The 22,848-nt window shown below is 41.2% G+C and overlaps 1 protein-coding gene across 4 annotated transcripts in view; it reads left to right on the forward strand.

Moving 5' to 3' along the window:
* The window catches only part of LDAH (lipid droplet associated hydrolase), a 183,642-nt gene that overhangs the window by 15,443 nt on the left and 145,351 nt on the right, over positions 1-22,848 (forward strand). The gene's annotated exons all lie outside the window — the stretch shown is intronic.

Below are 22,848 nucleotides of genomic sequence, written 5' to 3' on the forward strand. Positions count from 1 at the left end.
ACCCTTCTGGTTTTCCAGTTCCTTTTCACGTGTTTGACTAAAAAACCTCTTTATATACCTCTGTATACTCTGGTGCTATAAATAACTACTCAGGGGCAAGTCCAAAAAATTAATAATTTTTTGGGGTATGATGTATTTGGAACAAGTTGCATCATTAAAAATAGATGTTCTGATCTTACTTCAGTGGTAGTTAGCCTCTTAGCATCAGGGCTGTGAATGTTAATTGTGTGACAATACATTAAATATGTATTATTTCTGGACTGTGATTGGCAAAAATCATATTGTATATTAAAAAAAACACCCAATGCCTTAAAGACATTGTGTCCATTTCTGTAGCAAAAAAGCATGCTGTTTCCATTGTTGGATTCTTATGCAAGGTTTTGGAAGCCTCCCCAAAAGTTGTGTGTATTTGATATTTCTGGGCATATCTCTTTGGGACTTGGGCACTACATTTTGTGTGGTACCTACTGGAGTTGGATAATCATGTCATTTTAACAGATCAGCTATTGTTAAAACTATCACTATTTAACCAATAGTTGAGAAATAATGCTCCTAATAAATAAAAATCAGATGTTGCCACCTTTTCAGGGGTGAAGTAAGCACCAGCTAACACAAATAAGAGTGGCAGAATCTGTTCCTGCAATGACCTCTGTATGGGCAGACCCTCACTGAAGTCAGCAGAGCTCTTCAAAGGAGCAGGATTGGGACCAAAGTTTGTAGCATGCAGTCTGCTTTCAGTGGATGTACTTCTGGAAGGCCAAAACGGATCTGCCGAATTAAATAAGTGTTGTCCCATGTTGTAGATGCTTTCCTGAACATTGCTCCTGCGTTCAAGTGGTGAAGATGGGAAAAGAATTGTTATGTGTGAGGCAGTGGAGTGGCAGTACTACATTGATATAGTTTCCGAGAGAACCATTCTGCAAAAACTTTGTAAACGTCTTTTGGCCAAAGGAGCAGAAGTGAAATGTTCATAGCAACATTTGTCCTTGCGGTCTGGGAGGCTTTACTAACAGCTGATTCACGTTTTTGCCATTTATTTTCAGTACAAATTGGAAGTTCCCCTGACTGTGAAAACAATTTTTTTAAAAAGAAACAGGTTGCTAAACAAAATTTTGGACTAAGGAATAATGAATGATGGTGAGGGCATTTCCTGGCAGTCAGTAACCAGCTGGAGGAGCTGAGAGCCCTTGGCTCTCCCCCAGTCCCATAACCAGATGATTGTTTTTTCCGTTTTCACAGTTTATAGTAGCAATAATGACCTTCTGGTTCCTAGCAGTTAACAAAGTACCTTCTTATGTGTTAAAAAGTTAAAAATTGAATGACACTTTACCATGGATACAGTGATCTGTTTAAAGGGCTAATCTTTGCTCTAGCAGTTAGCAGCTGTAGAGTAACCAACCAAGATTTGATTCTGATTAAGTATATATTTATAAATTTCTCTTCAGGTGATTGCTAATATTTTTTTGACCTGAGATGTTAAATATTGACTCAAGCAAAGCAGATGTCAAGTTTTTCCTCCAAGCACTCAAAAGTTAGGAAATGCCGGCACTAAGGTTTCCTGTGCAACCTTCTTTTGGCCCTCTTGTGAGTAGTATTATGACAGTCTTTAATTATGTGATTCTATACTATTTTTTCCAAGCCCCTTTTCACCCTTGCTACTTCCTTCCCCTTCAGCACTAGCCTTAGCCCATCTCATGCACCCCTTGTTCCCATCCGTGTTCCTTGCCCTTTCCCAGCTCCTAGCTAGATCAGGAAAAAGTTTTCCCCTCCCATGAAATTTTTAGATTTTTCAAAAATGTTCCCATTCCACATTAGAATGAAACCAAGTCCTTTCAGTGTTTTTCATGAAAAACCAGAGAGAGATCTGCCCTAAAATAGCTGATAGCCAGTGGTTAGGGCACTCACTTGGGATGTGGGACACTCAGGCTGTGCTGCTCTCCTCCATCCCAGGCTATTCTGGGGTGGGTTTTAACCAGCAATTACATCCTGGACCTGGAAAGCCTTTCCCAATGGAAGTTTTTCAGTACATTCCCATGAAGAGTTTGGGGTTTTGACAAATTAGGATTTTATGACCCCCCCCCCCAACCTCCAAAAAAGTTTTGTCTGAAAATTTCCAACCAGCTCTATTCTTGACCCCTTACCTCACCAGCTCCAATTCTCCTACTGTGCTGTTCTCTCACTCCTTTGCATACGAGTCAAGGTGTTTCCTCTTCTCTGCCTTGGGCACTGGCAGGGGGAGCACTGAGTGCACAGAGGACACAATCGGCCTGCTCTCAGTTCTGGCACTTAGCCCCACTCTGGCACACAGCAGCCGAGAGGAGCAATTGCAGGGGAAGTCCTGCTCAGTCCTGGGATGGGACATGTTCATTTGGTCTCTGGTTAGCATATAGAGGCTGTCATGGGGAGCGCGCATGCTTGATGCAGACAGAATATTTAGAGAAACTGTCTTCCAGATTCTTAATATTGAGCATATGCAAAGTGCTTTTTTTGTTTTTGTTTTTTCCAGAGATTTATAACTAGGAATGATTTGGGCTCCTTTTTTTTCCCTAAGGACAGAAAAAGGCACATCGCTAACACCAGCATGACCCTCCTGCCAAATTTCAAGTCCCTGCTGCAAAGCACGGAGGCTCTAGAGTTTCTTGCCAAAACAATTGTAAGGTAGTTTTAACACGGGCAAAACAACGCATTTTCCCCTCACCTCGTTCTCGGAAGCAGCTGAACTGTTTTAGGTGAAACTTTCCAAAAAAGTGTGGAAAGTGCCTTAGGCCTATGACCGACATAAAACATTTCAGCCCAAACAGTTTGGCAAAATTTTATATGTATGCAACTGAAAACAGTCTTACAATTGAAAGTGTCAGGCAACTTTAACTATAGATATTGCTGCGTGAGGTGCCTATAATAAGACTCTGTATTATGTAGATTATTACATTCTGAATGTCTACCTGTTAACTCTTGTTTGTACCTCCGCTAGCACAGTGGCCATGATTTACTGCAGTGCCAGACTTGCCAATCCCCAGTATTCAAAAATCATGAGTTTGCCCTCCTTTCCCACCCCACGCCCCCAAATCATGAGATCAACTTAAAAAAAATTAGTTTTTTTTTTTAAATGGGTTCTTTTGATTTGCCTTCTGATTCTTGGGCCTTGAGGTTTCACACTGTCAAGCATTTCTCTCCAACCATAAGATTATTTTTTTTTAATGAGCTGAGATTCATCCCTCCAGGATCTAACACCAAACATTGTGACAGACATGGTAAAGCCATGAGAATTGGTATCATTGCAGAAATAATAATCTGAAATATCTAGAAATCTTTCCATTATCGCTGTAAACTTTTAAGAAATGTAACAGTTTTCCCTTCGTAATTAACAGTAACAAGCTGGCATTGTTAGCATGAAATGTCCCAGTCTGGTAGCAGGGGCTGATACTGGGCTAAGTGAGTATGCTGACCTACTGAGGCATGTGAGTTGTTAGGCAGATGTTTCTCTCTGGGGGAAGGAAGATCTAGGGCAGGGGCAGGCAAACTTTTTGGCCTGAGGGCCGCATCGGGTTTCATAAATTGTATGGAGGGCCGGTTAGGGGAGGGGGTTGTGGCCCGGCCCCCGCCTCCTATCTACCTCCACCCACCCGGGACTCCTGCCCCATCCAACCCCCCCGTTCCCTGATGCCCCTGGCACTCCTGCCCCATTCACACACCCCTTCTCCCTGTCCCCTGACCGCCCCATCCAACCCCACCTCTCATTCCTGACGGCCCTCCCTGGACCCCTGCCCCATCCAACCACCCCTTCTCCCTGTCCCCCGGACCCCTGCCACCATTCAACCCCCTATTCGCTCCCCTGACCGCCCCAACCCCTGTCCACACCGCCACCCCCTGAGCACCACCCCGAACTCCCCTGCCCTCTATTCAACCCCCCCTGCTCCCTGCCCCCTTACCGCGCTGCTTGGAGACGGCGCTACAGCCGGGCCACGCCGTAGCTGCTGCCACGCAGCACAGAGACACTGAATGCTGAGAAGTGCTAAGATGCTACAGTATTGGGGTCAGATGCATCTCTGAGAGCGAGGTGAGAATACCCTTAAAGTTGGGAAAGCTTTACTTTGAATCTGAAATATAGCATGTGGGCCTATCTATGATTAATTTTTAGGATGGTTTTCATTCTTCGTTTCCATTAGCTACAGACTGGAGCAGGTCGAAAAAAGAAAAAACTTGGCAGTATATGTTGAAGTCATCTTTGTTCCATGGATTTAGAAATTGAATTATGTTTTGGTTCCTGAAACTTTTCTTGAAGATTTTTCTCAAAATGTTTAGATATTTTGATCTTTAAGTTTTATTTTTTTCCACTCCCCACTGCTTTTCTCTTTCCTTTTTTTTTCATTTTATTGTTGGATACAATAGAATAAATGATGTCGGGGGGAGGAGGGGGGGTCTTTTTTTTTTTTTTAACAAGCTGCAAGTTGTCCGAAGTTGAGGAAACTTTCAAAAACTGCAAAGCTGCATAAGGAAGAAAGAAAATGAAACAAACAAAATTCCCCAACATCATTCATTCTGTTGAATTCAGCAGGAAAACTGGGGGTGGAGGTAGGGGGAAGGGCGGAGAGGAGAAGGGACAGGAGGAAAGAAAGTGTGCATGTGGGGGAATGGGTACATTTTTCATTTCCAATTTATTGAAAAACAGTTTTAATCTAAATTTTTTTTTGACCAGCTCTACTTATAACTTTTCCTCCCTGAATTATTTTCTTTACTTTGTAGTTTATTATGTTCTAATAGCAATAATTTACAATTCTCTATAATGCCTTTCATCCAAGGTTTTAAAAACATAAATTAACATCACAAAATTCCTGTGGGAAGTTTATAAAATGGTATTATATCCGTATCATAGATGGGTAAACTGAGACATAGAGAAGTAAGTCAGTGGCAAAGCCAAGAACAGGAGACACACCCCTTGCTCTGACCACCTGTTTAATGTAGTTTAGCTGTTTTAGTGTAATATCAATTTTATTTTTCATAACTCAACCTTTCTGTCACTGAAGTTTTCTGCTTTGGTGTTGGCCTATGTATATAATTCAACAAAATCTCTATTAACTGTGGAACATCTAAGACACTGGAGCAGGCCTTGAGAAAATCTGGGATCTCTGATCACCTTGCAATATATTCCCAGACATAAACATTCAGAATTAGATGAGTTCCCCCCTTCACCCCGTTCTCCCTCTAGCTTTTGTAAACTGTTTGAGCCACAAAATGATAAATAATTATTTCCCAGCACTGGAATTTTCACACTTGAAAGGTTTGTATTTATTGTTCAGTTCCTTTTATAGGGTGAGGCAGTGCAAGAAAGGGCAAAAGGGTGGCTGAGTAGTGGGTTGATGAAAGGAAAATCCAGGCAAGAGCTGAAGGGTGAGTCTTGCCCCAGAAGCAGAGGATGTGGAGCCAGGCACTCGCTGGTCTGAACCGAATATAGTTAGTTCTAATGTAGATGATGATTCATTGTTCTGCTTATTAGAATGATCTGGTGCATATTTTTCCAGTCTAATAAATTTCAAGCATATGACTTGTTTTATGTGTAATCAAATCAAACTGTTTTTAGAGTACAGAAAGGAAAGATACTAAAATGCTAAGGACCCTGCTCCTGCTCCCACCGGAGTCAATGGCAACAGGCCCAAGCTTTGCAGGGGATTTGGGAATATGTCCTGTATATTTATTTCCTTTTCATTGTTTAATCAAAACCATACATAAAGGGTCAAATTGCTCCCAGCTTAGACTTGTAAATATGGAAGGTGATTCAAAAATACTGCCTGATCCTGCACTCATTGAGTTTGATAGCAAAGGTTTCATTGACTTCAGTGTTGCAGGATTAAACCCATGGACAGTGTCTTACAGCCATTAAAATGCATAGACTTTAGAGGAGTTAATCCTAATGTAACTATGACCAGCTGATGCATTTTTAAATAGGATTGTCCTTATCCACATTTGGTGCCAAATTTGTTTAACGTCATGTTAGTTAGAATAGGTTAGTTAACGCATTCTCTAACTCAGTACTTTTCCCCACTGTAGGCAAAGCCCGGACTGTTTTAGTGTGAACACTTTTACTGCAGTATACTCTTCTGAAAAAAGGCACAATTAGACGTAGATTCTGCAAATGCTTATGCATATGCTCAATTTTACTACCATATACCTGTCCCATTGAAATCTGTGAGATTCACAGTAGTAAAGTTATGTATATTTGCTATCACTCATTCTAGGGATTAGCATCAGACAAAGTCATGAAAATTTATTTTTTATTTTGCAGAGTTGGTTTAGTGTAAAATTAGCAGTGGCATGTACAGTCTACAATAGCAATATTTGGCTTCATTGAACTGGGGCCCACAGAGTTTGATGGAAATTTCTTGTTCTGTTTTAAGAAAATCTGTCTATTTATGTCTGTGTATTTATAAAACACGCAACTTAGTAAATAAATAGAGTACAAACTTATATAACCTCTATGCTGTTTAGCTCAGTCTTCACAAAGTTTTCCTTACATTTCATTGCAGGAGTACTTTGTAATAGCTCCATTCCAAACATCCTAACTCTTGATTTCATTGATGTAAATAGGGCAGTTTTGTCATCTTTGTGGTTTTATACCAGGAAGTTTAGTTCATGGTTGATAATGCGTAATGTAAATCATAACATTTTTTGTGGTAAAGTGTGCTTGCACAAGTTTAATGCATTAATATACAAGAATCGTTTCATATTTTTATTCTTTGCTGTGCATGTAGAATACTCTCTTACTTGCCAAGTTTCCTGATCTGCTTGTTTGCAATTGGATTGCTTCTAGGTTATTGGATCATGATATTGTTTTACCAGTACATGCAGTGATTTGGTAGTATTACATTTCTTTTTTCATTGTACGATTTAGTCTTTTAGGGAGCTCTTCGTAATCTAAGACTGTCACATGGCAGCTGCTTATGGTGTTCTGCGCAACAAAAGATTGACATGCCCTGCAAAGATGTTTTGAGGGCTTAGATCCTCATTCTGCCAGCACTTAGGGATGTGTGTAATTCTACTCGTATGAGTAGTCAGTGGGAATATTCACCTGAGTAAATTTAGGTGTTTGCAGGATTGAGGGCTTTAGTCACTTGTCATCCTCAAAGTAAAATGTTTTTAATTTTAGTAAATTGTCATTTAAAGTGAGGTACTTTTTAAAGCCTTCACTTCCATTCGATAATGTACAAAAATGGAAATATATTTCAATACAATTCGAATAACCTTTTATTTTCGCTTGCTCCGGATTTCAACTTGTCAAAGAGGAAAGGGTAAGGAATATGAGAGATTGCTGGTTAAAATCCAGTCAGCTGCTTTCACAAATTATTCATTATATGAAGGGCTTATTACAGTTTTAAGGGAAATGTGAATTTTTTTTTAAAGAAATTACTACATAAATAGATTTTTGTATTAGAAATTAATTTGTTGGACCCATGGACTCTGAAACATGATTTCTTGTTTTTTCACTCCTATTAAGATACGGGAAAGCTAGATCTAGAATGTGAGTCCCTGACATTGGTGAGCAATTAAATTACTCATTCAGGTAACTGACGTCTACTGAAGGAGCTGCTTCTTTGAGTAACTACTCACCAGTGTGAGCAGGTGCTTTGTAGTCTGACCATTAATGAATTAAGTTCTATTTCCTGATTCAGCAAAGAACTTAAACCTGTTTAAATCTTTTTTGTTCTTCAGTAGGCCTTAAAGATGTGTTGAAATGATGTGCTTAAATTTTAAGCATATACTTAAGTGCTTTGCTCAAGGTGGACTGAATACTGCTGTCTAGCATGTGGGCTGAATCCTACCGAGGTTTACTATCGGACATAGTGCTTTCTGCTGTGAATAGTCACAGTGAAGTCCAGAGGGAAGTATTTGTAAGATCCCTCTGATCCTACAACTTTGGATGTGAATGGTCATACTCTTATTAAAGTCAGAACTGGAGGCCAGAATGTGGCCTTTATAATCTTCCTCTGTTAAGAATCTGTTGTTCTAGCTATGTGTTTTGTACAGTCTCTTTAGAAGGGAATTCTGTCTGCCATTTCAGTTTATTCTTCCTCACAGTCATGCAAGTGGCATTGTAAATCAGCAGTTTAGATCTTTAAGTTTATATGTAAGGCTTTGTAGCAGCTTCTTTGTTGTATCTTTTCTAATTTTCATAGTTTAGGGCTAGGTTCTACCACCATTACTCCTTGCTGAGTAGTACCTCTCTATGCTAATCCTCTGGATTTCACTTGGACAACTCACTTGGGGTGTGATCCAGAGCCCATTGTAGTCAATAGAAAGACTCCAGTTGTCTTTAGTGCACTTTGAATCAGGCCCCTGTCGTCCCTGATTCAGCAAGGCACTTAAGCACATGCCTAATCTTAAGCGTATGAGGAGTCCCATTGAAGTTAAAATGTTTTTTCTCACGTGATTAAAGTTAAGCATGTGCTTAAGTATTTTCATCAGTCAGGGCATAGAAAAGTGAATAATAATCAGGGTGAGTAAGGGTGGCAGAATCGCCCCTTCGTGCTATTCAGGAGTTATATCAATATTTTTTTCTTGAGCGCTTGTTGTTCTGACAACTGTCTGTACAGTCAACCCTCAGTGTTGAGCGATGAAAGTGAAGTTTCTCTTCCCTTCCCTTCAGAGATTGCTACAGAAGCACTCGCAGTCAGATGTTTATTGTTCACAGTTCTCACCATATGTTTTGCAGACACCGTTTATTACAAACCAAACAAAATTAACAACTGATAATAAGTGAGTCATGATTTTTGAATGTAGTATTGAATGGATATGCCAGAAGATGGAGCTGTTTGAAAGATTAGCATAAATATGTTTTATCGTTTTGGGAAACCTTTTTGCTGCAAACAAAGAGAAAATCATCTCTAGAATGCACTACATGGGGTGCAAGCAGTCACCGAAGGCATATATAAACTTAATCAAACTCTTTTTGTAATAGCTGTACTTCATGAAAGTCTGTTTTCAGACATTACCAGTGGAGTGTAAGGAGGCTGAATGTAACAGAATGGTTGATTGGCTTCCGCTATTTTATCATGCCAAACGGACTCCTTCCTTTGTTCATATTGTGCCTTAAAAAAAGCTTCTTTGCAAAGCATATCTATTGCCCAATTCTCAAGTGTGGTATCTAAGTTGTAAATAATAATGTTCAGTGACAATTAAGTAACAAATTAAAAATAAAAACATAATTCCCCCAGTAAAATATAACAGTAACACATCTCTCCCCTCCTCCAAAGGCATCTGCTCTGCTGATCCCAAGATTGGATCATCACCCATGTTCTCATGAAGCTGTTGTGTAGTGTATTGTCTGACTTTTTTGTAGTTGTAGCAGAAGATCCTTGAACAACACCAGATACACTAAAGGCACTCAGTAAAAATAACAGTAATCACAGTCCTTTGTGCTTCAACTACTCAATCTGTAAAATAGGGATAATAATTCATCTGTGTGGCTGAGTTAAATAATGTTTGTAAAGTGATTTTGAGATTCTCTGATGAAACCTACATAAGTGCAGTTGCAGTTGATGTTTAAATAACTTACAGATGCTTTGTGTTTACAGGGTAAAAATAATGTCCTGTTCTGTTCAGATTTTTATATCTTTGGCTGAATAAAATGTGAAGCCAAAGGAACCAGCTTGTTTTTATATGGACATGTGCTATCTGATCTCTCAGCACTGTGCTCTCTGTATTTACCCTAAGTACTGACCCCTCTTACTGTGGTATCCAAGTGCCTCACAATCCTTAACGTATTTATTCTAACAACAGCCCTCTGAGGAAGGGAAGTGCTATTATCCCCATTTTACACAGGGGGAACTGAGGCACAGAGAGGCTAAATGACTTGCTGAATGTTACCCAGGAAGTCTGTGGCAGAAAAAGGAATTTAACCCAGGTCTCCCAGATTAGCACCCTAACTGCTGATTCATCCTTCCTCACTGGCTATACTGCTGAGACCGCCACATAGATATCCCATCATTAAACATGGCTGACTCAGGTCTTAAATCTCAGTTCTTTTAATATCCCTGTGAAGCCCGTGGCATTGGCCACTGTTGGAAAACAGGATACTGGGCTAGATGGACCTTTGGTCTGACCTAATGTGGCTGTTCTTATGTTCTTTCCTTCTGGTACTTTTTTGGTGGTTACTGCGTACCCAGAGAGTAGAGTTCAGGGCAGTTAGTATTTCTGCAGTGATTAATCTGCTGAGCAGTCATAGATCAACTGAGGGCAGTGTGATGAATCTGTCAAGAATTAATCTCTTCTGCTGTGCGGGGATGGACGATGACTCTCCAGAAGCAGGGAGGTTCCTTGCCATGTGGGGAGGAGTGGGTCACAAAGGGTCTGGTGGCCCTGGGAGGAGTGTGGCATTTGGAAATAGTTGGCGTAGTGGGGCCAAGCTGACGCTAGATCCTAGAGATCCTAGCGCTTGGAGCACCTACAGTATTTGCCTTGGAGCCTGTGGTGCAAAGATACACTATCAGACATCTAGAAGGGATGGGGGAGGGGCGGAGAGATGACACTATAGCACTCCAGCATCCCACAAGAGGGCAGTGATTGCTCCAGTTCCACCATCCCTCATGGCTTCTGCCAGAGAAGGTCAGCTTTGGCTTGGTTTCCACCCAGAGCTCCAGGGCAGTTTTGCTAGTGGATGCTGAACCTAGTACATGACACACTGTGGAGCACCAGAGAGGTTGAGACCATATTTGAGCAGGGGGTTGGACTAGATGACCTCCTGAGGTCCCTTCCAACTCTGATATTCTATGATTCTATGATTCTATGATATTATGCAGCTCCAATTGCCCCTTAGCAGGCTTCCTGATGTTTGTGGACCTTAAGAAAGTTGGGGTACATTTAGTCCATTGGCTCTAGTGCTTTTGCTGATATCAGAATGTGGCTCTTCTTGTGTACTTTAAACATAACGTGCCGTTACTAGTACTGCGGAGGAGCAAGAGGAAGGGACTGATTGACAACGGGAAAAGAACCCCTACTGTTCTCTGGCAATTTTTGATATTTGTACTTAAATGAAACAACCAAAGGGAACGGATGGCTCAGCACAGTTCAGTGCTTCAAGTTAATGACCAGAGTATTCATGCTTGTCAAATACCCCCTGGAGAGCAAAATAACTTCCTCCCCCTCCCCCCCGCCTTCCACAATTACAGTTGAGGGAAATCGATAGTTAAGTTATTAAGAACACAATTCTCTGCTGCTATGTCACAGTATAGGTAGCATCTTGCTGATTCCCAGGCTAACTGAGATGTATTGCAAATGATTGAATTTTGCAAACTTATAAATGAAGGGAAACAGACAACAACAAAAAGCCAGGGTAATTCTTCCTTCTGCCTCCAAGCAGCAACGCTTCATCATGTATAAAAATACACCATTAACATAGTGTATATTAAAGCTGGCTAACTGATAGCTCTCGAAATGTAATTGTGTTTCTAGTGGGGTCCCACAGTGGTTCTTGGTCCTGTGCTATTTAACATTTTTATTACTTTCCTAAAAGAAAACATAAAATCATTACTGATAAAGTTTGCAGATGACACAAATGTTTGGGAGGTGATAAATAATGAAGAGTACAGGTCACTAATTCAGAGCAATCTGGATCACTTGGTAAGCCGGACTCGAGCAAATAATATGCATTTTAATATGGCTAAATGTTAAATTTATACCTCTAGGAAAAAGGAATGTAGGCCATACTTGCAGGATGGGGGACTCTATCTTGGGAAGCAGTGACTCCGAAAAAGATTTGGGGGTCATGGAGGATAATCAGCTGAACATGAGCTCCCAGATTGATGCTGTGGCCAAAAGAGCTAATGCAATCGTAGGATGCATAAACAGAGGAATCTCGAGTAGAATTAGAGAGGTTTTTTTACCTGTATTTGGCACTGGTGCAATTGCTGCAGGAATACACCTCCACCTCGATATAACGCTGTCCTCGGGAGCCAAAAAATTCTACCGCGTTAAACGTGAAACCACGTTATATCGAACTTGCTTTGATCCGCTGGAGTGCGCAGCCCTGCCCCCCCGGAGCACTGCTTTACCGCGTTATATCTGAATTCGTGTTATATCGGGTCGCGTTATATCGGGCTGGAGGTGTACTGTGTCCAGTTCTGGTGTCCACAATTCAAGAAGCATGTTGATAACTTGGAGAGGGTTCAGAGAGGAGCTGAATCTATGTAGCTTAACAAAGAGAAGGTTAAGGGGCGTCCTGATCACAGCCCCCAAGTACCTACGTTGGGAACTAATATATAATAATGGGTTTTTCAATCTAGCAAAGAAAAGCTGTAACATGATCCAAGGGCTGGAAGTTGATGCTAGACAAATTCAGACTGGAAATAAGGTGTAAATTTAACAGTGAAAGTAACTAACCATTGGAACAATTTACCGAAGGTCATGGTGGATTCCCAATCAGTGACAATTTTAAAATTAAGATTGGATGTTTTTCTAAAGGATCAGCGCTAGAAATTATTTTGAGGAAGTTCTCTCATCTGTGTTATACAGAAGATCAGACTAGATTATAACAATGGTCCCTTCTGGTCTTGGGTTCTATGAATTTCTAGACTTTTCTCAGTCATTAGGGGTCAGTTCATGATCTTGTACCTATTTTCTGTGCCAATTTATATTTATTTTTAATCAAAACAATGTGCTTTCTGTGATCAGCACTTCCACAATACAACCGCTGGTAAACTTAACTTGCATAATTATAATGACACAATACTCACTTTGCTGAACTTTAATAAGCTTTGTGGTGTGGTGGACAGGTAATGGATTGAGAGACCTGGGTTATGTTCCTACTAATGCCATGACTTGTTATGAGGCCTTTGGCAAGTCACTTTATGTCTGGCCTCATGAGTAAAATGAGAATAATTACACTTATCCTTTATATCAAGTGCTTTGAGAGCTACACATGACAAGCACTGTATGGGCTTCAGTGGAAAGACTCCCATTGAGTTCATTGGCTTTTGGATCAGCTCCTAAGAGCGCTAAATATTTGAGTAATACTATGTAATCTGACTGTTGCTGTGTTTTTTTCAGCTGAGTCATCACACCGGCTTCCACTGCGTTTCAAGACAAGAAAAAAATTTTTTTATTAAAAATAGGCGATGCATACTCCATGCTTCCTTCTTCCTGGGGCAGAAAGAGGCCTATGTCAAATCTGAGTTTGGGATGCTACTTTTGTTTCCTTCCCCAGTGCTGCAGAAATCCTTCTGATGGGGCCCTGCAGAGATTGGGCTTTGTCAAGTTTGAGAGGGCAGGGCAGTGACTGGAAGGATGAGTGACATCTATGCTTTGCCAGGTTCTCCCTCTACCAAATCAAAGGGATCGACATTTTGCATTGAAAACTTAATGCATTTTCTCTCTCTGCAGTTTAGTTGGCCTCTGCCAATGGAGTGGGTCCTTGATTGTGGAATCTTTTGGAAGGATAGCTGCTGCAGGATTGGCTGGGCAACACAGGAGAGGGAAAAGCCCCTTTATTATAATGTAAAACTTTGAGAATTTTCAAGCCATCCTTAGCCAGGGAGATGTTTTTAAACAATGGAATGTTTCTCATCAGTTGGCCCGTGAAGCAGAAGGAAAGAGGAAACTACCTGCTGTTAGATCTGGCTGTGGAGGGAATTCAGTTTTGGTGGAGTCAACATCTTGCATGCGTAAGAAGTTTAAAATGTTAGTAACTCCTGTATCAGTATATAATGTAGTTCTTCCTTCCTGGTAACTGCCGCTGAAAGTGCCTGAGCTGATACAGATCTGAAGTGACATTTAATACTTTGACCTGCTGATCTCTTTAAGTCACAGAAAGTAAACATGTCTTCCACTCTCTGAATCTAATTAACGCATAGGCCAGGCCTCATTTATCCCCTGGTATAAGCCTGTAGGAGTCATGGAGTTATGCCTGGGATAAATCTGACCCATTATTTTTTTAAAAAATGTTCAAATTGTGAAAAACTGACCAAGCCAAAAATTCAAAGTCAAAGCTGCCAATCTGTTCTTTTCTTCTCCTGTACCTGTGTGTTGCAGTGCTTTCCAATGAGTATGCTAGTATATATAATGGACAGCACTCCTTAGTCATTCCTAAAGAAGTAAAAACTTTCATAATAAACAATAACTTGCATTTTCATCATGTCTTTCCATCTCTCAGTTTTAAGATTTAGTACCTATTTCTAGTACCCAGGCTTCATCAGGTCAAAGGACTTCACAAGCACTTATGAGTTTAGCTTTGCAACACTCTTGCATGGTAGAGCAGTATTATCACCCCCATTTTACAGATGGAGAAACCGAGGCACAGAGAAGTTGATGGAGATGCAAAAGATCCCTCAGGAAGTCTGTGGCAGAGCCACTAATAGGAACCATCTTGCCCCCAGTCCTTTGCCTGAACACTGATGTCAGTGGGTGTTTTGGGTGAATTGAGAGTCAGTAACGAATACAGGTGTGAGTCCGTTATTAGACTTTAGGGAGCAAAACCTAAGGTATTATCTTTTCTTTAGGACTCAGGAGTGAGAGAGGATACCAAATTGCCTTTTAACATCTCTGTAAAAGTGTCGTGGTCCCTTGAAAGTTTTGAATATCCCAAAGGAATCTTCTCTTTTTTTAAGGAATGCAGACATAGCTTTTTCTAACCTTCTTCCATTATTAATGTTAGTCCTTGTATGCATGTGCTTACTTTATGTCTATAAACTGGTTTATACTTAAACTATCAAAAACACACACACTTTCCAGTTTTTGTCATTCAGGCCCCTGGTACAAGGTTGGGAGACCTTCAGTTTACATTTGAAAACTTTAAATTCAAAGATGCAAAAAAATTAATTGCTTTCTCCCCCTCTTCCACATAAGCATGAATTCCACACCAGTGGTGGATAAAATCATAGAACCATTTGCTATGCAATGTACTGTAGTCAAATAATATTGTGAGTACATTGTTTTTTAATGTTTTTTAGCCATAACTTCATTGCCTTATATTTCTCTCCATTGAATTGCGTAAGAGTTTGTCTGCCCGTTTGTAGTCTGTCCAACTCCATTTGGATTTATCTTGCCCTCTTTCCTTGTGTTGGCTGCTGCCAGTTTTGTTTCATTGGGTTATTTTTTTCCAACTTGCTCCATATAATTCATTAAAAATTATTAATATACCGTATAACCAGATTTTGCCCAATATTAATTTTTGTGCCATTCGTGAGTCTCTTTTCTTCATTTCATACCTTTCATTCCCAAGAAGATTGATTCCCCTTAGATCTGATTCAGCTTCATTAAAGCCAGTGGCAACACTCCCATTGGCTTAGAATCCAACCAAATTTGGGAAGACTCCCATTGGCCTCAGTGGATTTTGGATCAGGCTGTTTGAAAGGAGTAGGATCTAGCCACATCCTAAGTAACACCCTACATCACATTTACTGGCCTCCTAATTGTATCTTTTGTGTGATGATATTATTTTGAAAAACAAACAGATAAATCAAACTGAGTCCTAGCTTTGAAGTCAGTTACTGTGCTTTTTGGTCAGTGACTAGTAAACCTAGAAAAGATTATTTGGAAATGTTTAAAGGACATTCACAATTAGTCATTTGGAATATTTTTCCAGAATGCTACAGTAGAACCTGAGCGTAACGAACACCAGAGTTACGAACTGACCAGTCAACCACACACATCATTTGGAACCAGAAGTGCAATCAGGCAGCAGCAGAGACCCCCCCCAAAAAAACAAAAAACAAGTAGCACTGAGTTAAATAGTTAAATATAAACTACTTAAAAATGAAGGGAAAGCAGCATTTTTCTTCTGCATAGTAAAGTTTCAAAGCTGTATTAAGTGAATGTTCAGTTGTAAACTTTTGAAAGAGCAAGCATAATGTTTTGTTCAGAATTACGAACATTTCAGAGTTACGAATAACCTCCATTCCCCAAGTGTTTGTAACTGAGGTTCTCCTGTATAAACAGATTAATTTCATAAGGTCATTGTCCTTCAGAGAATAAAATAGAGAAGTAATTGGATTACCTTAAACAGACCTCAATACAGGTTGACTAATGTTTATTTGATAAATATATATATATATATATATATAAAATAAACATTAATCAAATATCTGGGTTGTTTTGTTGGGTTTTTGGGTTATGTGTTTTTTTTTCCTCTTTCATTCTCTTTGTATATTATCTGACTCAAAAAGTACTACAGAAACTAATATTAAAAATACCGTGGTCATTCAGCAGGGTGCCTGGCTTATTTGAAAACAAGACTTGAATTTGACATTGTTTTAGATTTCAAATAGGAAAATTACAAGTTCATTAATTTCCAGGGAAAAAAGTTTATACTAGGATTTATTAAACCTATTTTCCCCTTATTCTTGTGTCCATAAATGAACATTCGTCCTGGGCCAGGTCTTCAGTTGGTATAAATCAGTGTAGCTCCATATTGAATGTTGCATTTACACCTCATGAGGATCTGGTCCTATATCTTTTTATTTAAGATACATAGTACTGTTTAGTGTCACCATCTGACTTTTGAGTGTTTACATATTAAGTCATTCAGTGGCCCTTTTTGACATCGTCATTTCTGCAGTCTTGCTTAACAAACCTTTTGCTATACCAAGAAACATAATTAAATGGTCTAAATTGTTTATTTGTTCTGCAGGGAAGAGGAAAAAAAGTTGTTAAAGCTTAACCCCTGGGAAGTTGTGGGGGCCACCTTAAGAGACTACTGCATCCTGCTAAACTTTTATGCTGTCCTTTTTTCAGTCTGATCGCTTCCTCTTAACTTTTTTCTGCCTCTAATAAATATGAATTTGGAATATTGCAAAAGTTTCATAAGGAATCAATTTATTAATAAATTTACATACCATGACTTGCCATGTTTATGTACATTTAAAATCTGGGTGAGTTGAAGGTAATTATTGAAATATGACATTGCACTTGATAAATGTAATGCACCTCTTCAGTACTGCTTACTAATGTCTATGTCCAAAGGTTTTGCAAAGGCACATCTGGGATTTCAAACTTTAATTATCTGTAGCCTACACTGGCATATGCTCTTACTCATACATGGAAAATCAGGATGCGCTGTCCTGTTGTGATTTCTAGCCCTCAGTCCATGGAATTGATTCACAGGCACAATTGGTTAGCTGGTTAGATTCAGGCACGTTAGTTAGGCTGGCAGTGAGCTCTCTCACAGAATGGTACAGACCTGATTCATCCTACAGATGGAATTTAAATATGTAGGCTGCGTAGCGTGACCAGGTGTCCAGTTTTTGACTGGCCCACCCACTTGAAAAGGGATCACGGCGGCTCCGGTCAGCACCGCTGACCAGGATGTTGACTGTCTGGTCTCCCTGCTAGCCGCCGCGCAGCTGCTGGGAAGCGCCGGCATGTTCCCTCCTCCGGCTCCTACGCGTAGGGGCAGCCAGGAGGCTCCTCACACTGCCCGCACCCCAAGTGCCACCCCTGCAGCTCCCATTGGCCGGGAGCTGTGGCCAATGGGAGCTGTGGGGGGTGGCACCTGCGGACAGGGCAGCACGCAGAGCCACCTGGTTGCACCTCTGTGTAGGAGCTGGAGGTGGGACATGCCACTGCTTCTCAGAGCTGCTTGAGGTAAGCGCTGGTGGGAGCCTGCACCCCTGACCCCCTCCCGGGTCCCAACCCCCTGCTCCAGTCCTGAGCCCCCTCCTGCCCTCTGAATCCCTCAATCCCAGCCCGGAGGACCTTCCTACACCCCAAACTCCCCATCCCCAGCCTTACCCCAGAGCCCGCACCCCTAGCCAGAGCCCTCATTCTCCCCCACACCCCAGTCCTGATCCCCCTCCAGCCCTCTGAATCCCTCAGTCCCAGCCCGGAGCACCCTCCTGCACCCCAAGCCCCTTATCCCCAGACCCACCCCAGAGCTGGCACCCCCAGCTGGAGCCCTCACCCCCTCTCGCATCCCAACCCACTGCCTCAGCCTAGAGCTGCCTCTTGCACTCTGAACTCCTCATTTCTGGCCACACCCCGGAGCCTGCACCGCCAGCCAAAGCCCTCACTCCAGCCCTCTGAGCCAGCCTGGTGAAAATGAGCAAGTGAGTGAGGGTGGGGAGAGTGAGCGAGAGAGGGGGGAGGGATGAACTGAGTGGGGGCGGGGCCTCAGAGAAGTTGCGGGCATGGGAGGGGTCCCGGAGGAGGGGCGGGGCATGGGTGTTTGGGTTTGTGCAAATAGAAAGTTGGCAACCCTAAGACTGCCCACAGTTCTTTGATTACTTTGCCATGTGGGTTCCACATGCCTCTTCACACACAAAATAGCCTGATTCTTATAGCTATCTGGGCAAAAATTCAATATGTTTAGAGTTCAGGAGGGGAAGAAGGGGGGACTTGGGGAATCTCAGGGACATAATAAGCTGTATTTACAGGAGGTGCTTGACAGAATCCTTTTGAGTTTTCCACTAGTCTGTAAATGTGGACAAGTGACTGTAAGTGCAAAATGCAGATTAGGTCCCCTGTTTACATAATGGAGGCAAAAACTATAAGGTGCTCTTCAACCGAGTTCGTAGTGCCATAGTTATGATGGGTCAAAATGAAGCCCACTTGTATGTGTTTCTGCTTAAGATGCTTGCAGTTGCCTGCACTTCGGCTATGTTTAAGGGAAAGAATAAAGGAGAGAGATCATCATGCCCTTGTATGTGCACACAGGTAAGAAATGAAAGTTAATTGACAAGAGCTAATTATGATGATCATTTGTATAAATATAATATACATTCGATATATCTTATTTGCAAATCCTTTGCCCAGCCTGTCATGGAAACCTATGTTTCCCTTTAAGGCCTGATCCGTTTGTTTGAGGTGTGTGTGTGACAGCCTCCTTAAGCCTTTCCCATGTGTGAGAACATCATTGTATTCTGTATATGCTCCATTTAAATCTGTCTGACATCTATGGGGGCTGCTTTCCATGCATGAACATAGGTGAGTTACATCTCTGACTTCCTTGGTTGCTGGACTGCAGCCAAGGACAGATTAAGTTTCTGTGAGCAAGAAACTTGTCTTCGTGATTCCTCAAGTCAGAATTGGGAGCCATGGCAGCCCTGGAAGGGGGCAACTGGAATCCATGCGACAGAAATGAAATCTGTGGGGTCCTGCTGTGCACCTCGGAGTTAAACTTTCATTTATAGTTGCTCATTTCAAAACACCATTCAGCATTTTGATTTTGTCGAAACAAATGATCACGTGAATCTTGTTGCAAAAGTTCTGAGTTCTGGAATGTTTCTAAAATTAAATCTGTGGCAATTGTTGATTATATCTAGCAGTTCTAAAGCTCTTTGTAAATCCACTGCTGCCTGTATTTCTCCCTTCATTTATTCAGAGAGCTTCTCTCATTCTCTATGCTCTCTTCACACTCCCTTACACCCTGTGGGTCAGATTTAGACCTTGTGTGTGTATAGGAATCTCCAAACTAAATTGGACCGGTGGTCTAGCTACCTCAGTATCCTGTCTCCAACAGTGGCAAATACCAGCTGCTTAAGAAGAAGGTGCAAGAAACCTTATAGCTGGCAGTGATGGAATAACTTGCTGTGGCAGGGTGCTAGGGTAGCACCCTCAGCACTGAGTATGCTGCAGCACAAGGAAAGGTGCAGGTTCAGCTGGGAGCAAGTTTCTGTTGGGACCGGTTTCTGTTGGGAGGGATGACTGACACCTGGGTGGTAATTGCCGGGCTAATGAGACATTTGGCTCAGTAGCTGGGTGGATATATATAAAAATAAATTTGGGAGGAACAGGAAGTTATGGGGAGCTCAGAGGATGAGCTGCTGGAGGAGAGAGAGGGCTGTGTATAAGTGGCCTCCTGCTGTATATTTGTGTCATGTTCTGTTTTGCTTGGGAACCGAAGAATAAATGTACATGTGGTGAAAATTTCTTTCCTAAACTTCAATAAATTAGAGGGTGGCTCATGCCTTGATGCAGAGGTATTTATACCCCTTCCAAAACTGTTTGAGTTGTTTTGTTCTGTTTTTTACTCTGTGCTCCCCCTGGAGTAGTCAGGTTTCCCTAGGTTGGGAAACATGGCTGTGAAGCCAGATGTGTTCCTGAGTTACCCCTTTTTTGTCAGGAACTGGATTGTGCAGTATGTGGGCTTGTCTATACGAATGTCTAGGTCTTGGCAAATGGGTGTAAATCTACCCCTCGCTAGCATGTCACACACTAAATGTGTATGTGGACTCTGCTGCCATGCACTAAAAATTCCACAGTGCGCTTTAATCTATTCCTGTTTCAAAAACAAGCCCTCTCTGTGTTGTTTTTGTGTCATGTGCCTACTGCTAAATTTAATGGTACACTAATTTTTTTACAAACCTAAACAATTCACTTTTATATTTTATTGGTACTATTGTTTTGAGGATGTTTTGAGTTCTGCAGTAAATCTGGGGATTATTTCAAAGTATGCTGGGCTATGTGCTACCCCTGTTTTCCCGACTAAGGTTCAGGCTACATATTATAAAAAAAAAAAAAAATTTGCAGAAAAATTCAAAATGCTTGAGTCTTATAGACCCAAAAGCTACCTGTCTTTGCTGCACTGTGTGCAGGGGTTATGGTGATTTTAAAATGAACATTATTATTTACTTATATTTTGAGCACAAAACTTCAGCCACTTAATTAACTTGGATGGTGATACTATATCCAATTCCATACTTCCTTACTATATAGATAGCTTGGTTCTTTTGAAAGTGCGTGTGTGCGCGTGTGTGTTTAAACAAACCTACAGTTTCCCTCTGTGTAGCTTTCCAGAGGAAATGTCAAGTTGTTTGGCAGCATTGCTATTGTTTATCAATGAAACACTGGGGCAGAACTCCAGCTGGTGTAAATTGTCATACCTCCCAGCTAAGTACCTTCATGGGGAGAGGGCTCTTTAATCTACCAGATTATGGCATAACAAGAACTCATGTCTGAAAGTTAAAGCCAGACAAATTTAAATTAAAAATAAAGGACACCTTTCTAACAACGTGAGTGATTAACAATTGGAACAAATTACCAAGGGAGGTGATGGATTCTCCATCTCTTGAGATCTTTAAATCAAGACTGAATATGTGTTTGGACGATTCGCTTTAGCCATGCAAAAGTTTATTGAGCTAAATGCAGGGGTAAATGGGTGGAATTCTCTGGCCTGTTTTATACAGAAGGTCAGACTAGATGATCTGATAGCCATAAATCCTATGAAACTGAGAGTTTATTACCACTCCCCCAGTTTTTATGCCATCTGCAAACTTTATCAATGGTTTTGTTTTCTTCCAGGTCACTAATAAAAATGTTCACTAGCGCAGGACGAAGAACTGATCCCTGAAGGACCCCACTAGAAACACCCATTAGATGATTCCCCATTTTCAGTTACATTCTGAGATCTATCAGTTAGCCAGCTCTTTATTCATTTAGTGTCAATTTTATATCGTTCTATTTATTAATCAAAATGCCATGCTGTACACCGTCAAACACCTTTCGGAAGTCTAAGTATTCCCGTGAACAGTGGTACCTTTATCAGTCAAACTTGTAATCTAATCCAAGAAATCAAAATCAAAATATTTGTTTCTGTTGTGTTCACTCCTTATCAATAATTGATTTGATATTTTTGAAAATATGAAAACCATAACAAAGAAAGCACAGTTGGGGACATCTGCTTAATATGTACTTCTTCCTATTGATTAATCTTTGGAACTTGAAACTGCTACCGTACATGAATGATTTAGTTGCCCTGAGGTGGTTGAGAAATGATGTGTTGCTCAAATAAACTTGAGTACCCTGCAAATGGTGAAAGTTGATACAGCATATTGCATTCACTCAGGGTTTCCATTTTTCAACAGTTACTTGCTGGGATAAAGAAATCGAGATATGCTGCATGGTTTTTGTTTTGATGCTATTGGGAAATCTGTAGAATGGACAAATGAGCAGTAGTACATTGCTCCAGGAGCATTTATCATTGTGATAAACTTGGCAGTTCATCCCACAAGGTAAATAAAGTTTAAATTGTTTAATTAGATAATATTTTGGTTGCAACAGAAGAGCTCCTAAAACTACATATTTTGGTCCCAAACCAATGCACAGACTAAAACTCATTGTCTTTCATTGATATAGAATATGTGGGTTGGAAGGGACCTCAGGAGGTCATCTAGTCCAACCCCCTGCTCAAAGCAGGACCAATCCCCAGACAGATTTTTGCCACAGATCCCTAAGTGGCCCGCGCAAGGATACTCCTGCCTAGGAAACATTTGTTACCTTGTAATTGTGATGCATGGAAATGCTTTGCTTAGATTCCTTTTGCACTAAAAACAACAACCCGGTCCCCAAAAAACCCTCCTTTACTGACAGACACCTTTTGTGTCTTTCAGACTGACCAGGTAAAGCTGCTGAACATTATACTGGGGTGTAGAAGTTTGAAATACAATAGGTAGTAAACTCCACTGGCTTGGGGATTGCAAATGTTACCCTTAACTGGATGCTTAAATTTGTCTACAGTGCAGCTGGGAGTGTGCTTCCCAGTGTGGGTAGACAGACAAATGTTAGCTCTGCTTGAGCTAGCATGCTAAATATAACCGTGTAGCTGGTGTATCATAGGTGGCAGCCCAGGCTAGCCACCTGAGCACAAGCCCACCTGGACCCCTTCGTTATGTACTTGAGCAGCTAGCCCAAGTTACTGCCTATGCTACCCCAGTTATACTGCTATACTCAAGCATACTAGCTTGAGTAGACCTAGTGTGTGTCCGTCTACCCGTGCTCGGATTGTAGACATACCCTGTGTGTGTCCGTCTACCCAGCTGCATTGTAGACATACCCTGAGAGGCTTCCATTTTGCACCACTTCTAAGGCGTCGGCATTGTGGCTTTTCGATTGTGGATGAGGTGCTATGCTCTGCTGTCGGTTACACTGCTG

The sequence above is a fragment of the Chrysemys picta genome, chromosome 3 (assembly GCF_011386835.1).
Source record: "Chrysemys picta bellii isolate R12L10 chromosome 3, ASM1138683v2, whole genome shotgun sequence".
Lineage (NCBI taxonomy): Eukaryota > Metazoa > Chordata > Testudines > Emydidae > Chrysemys > Chrysemys picta.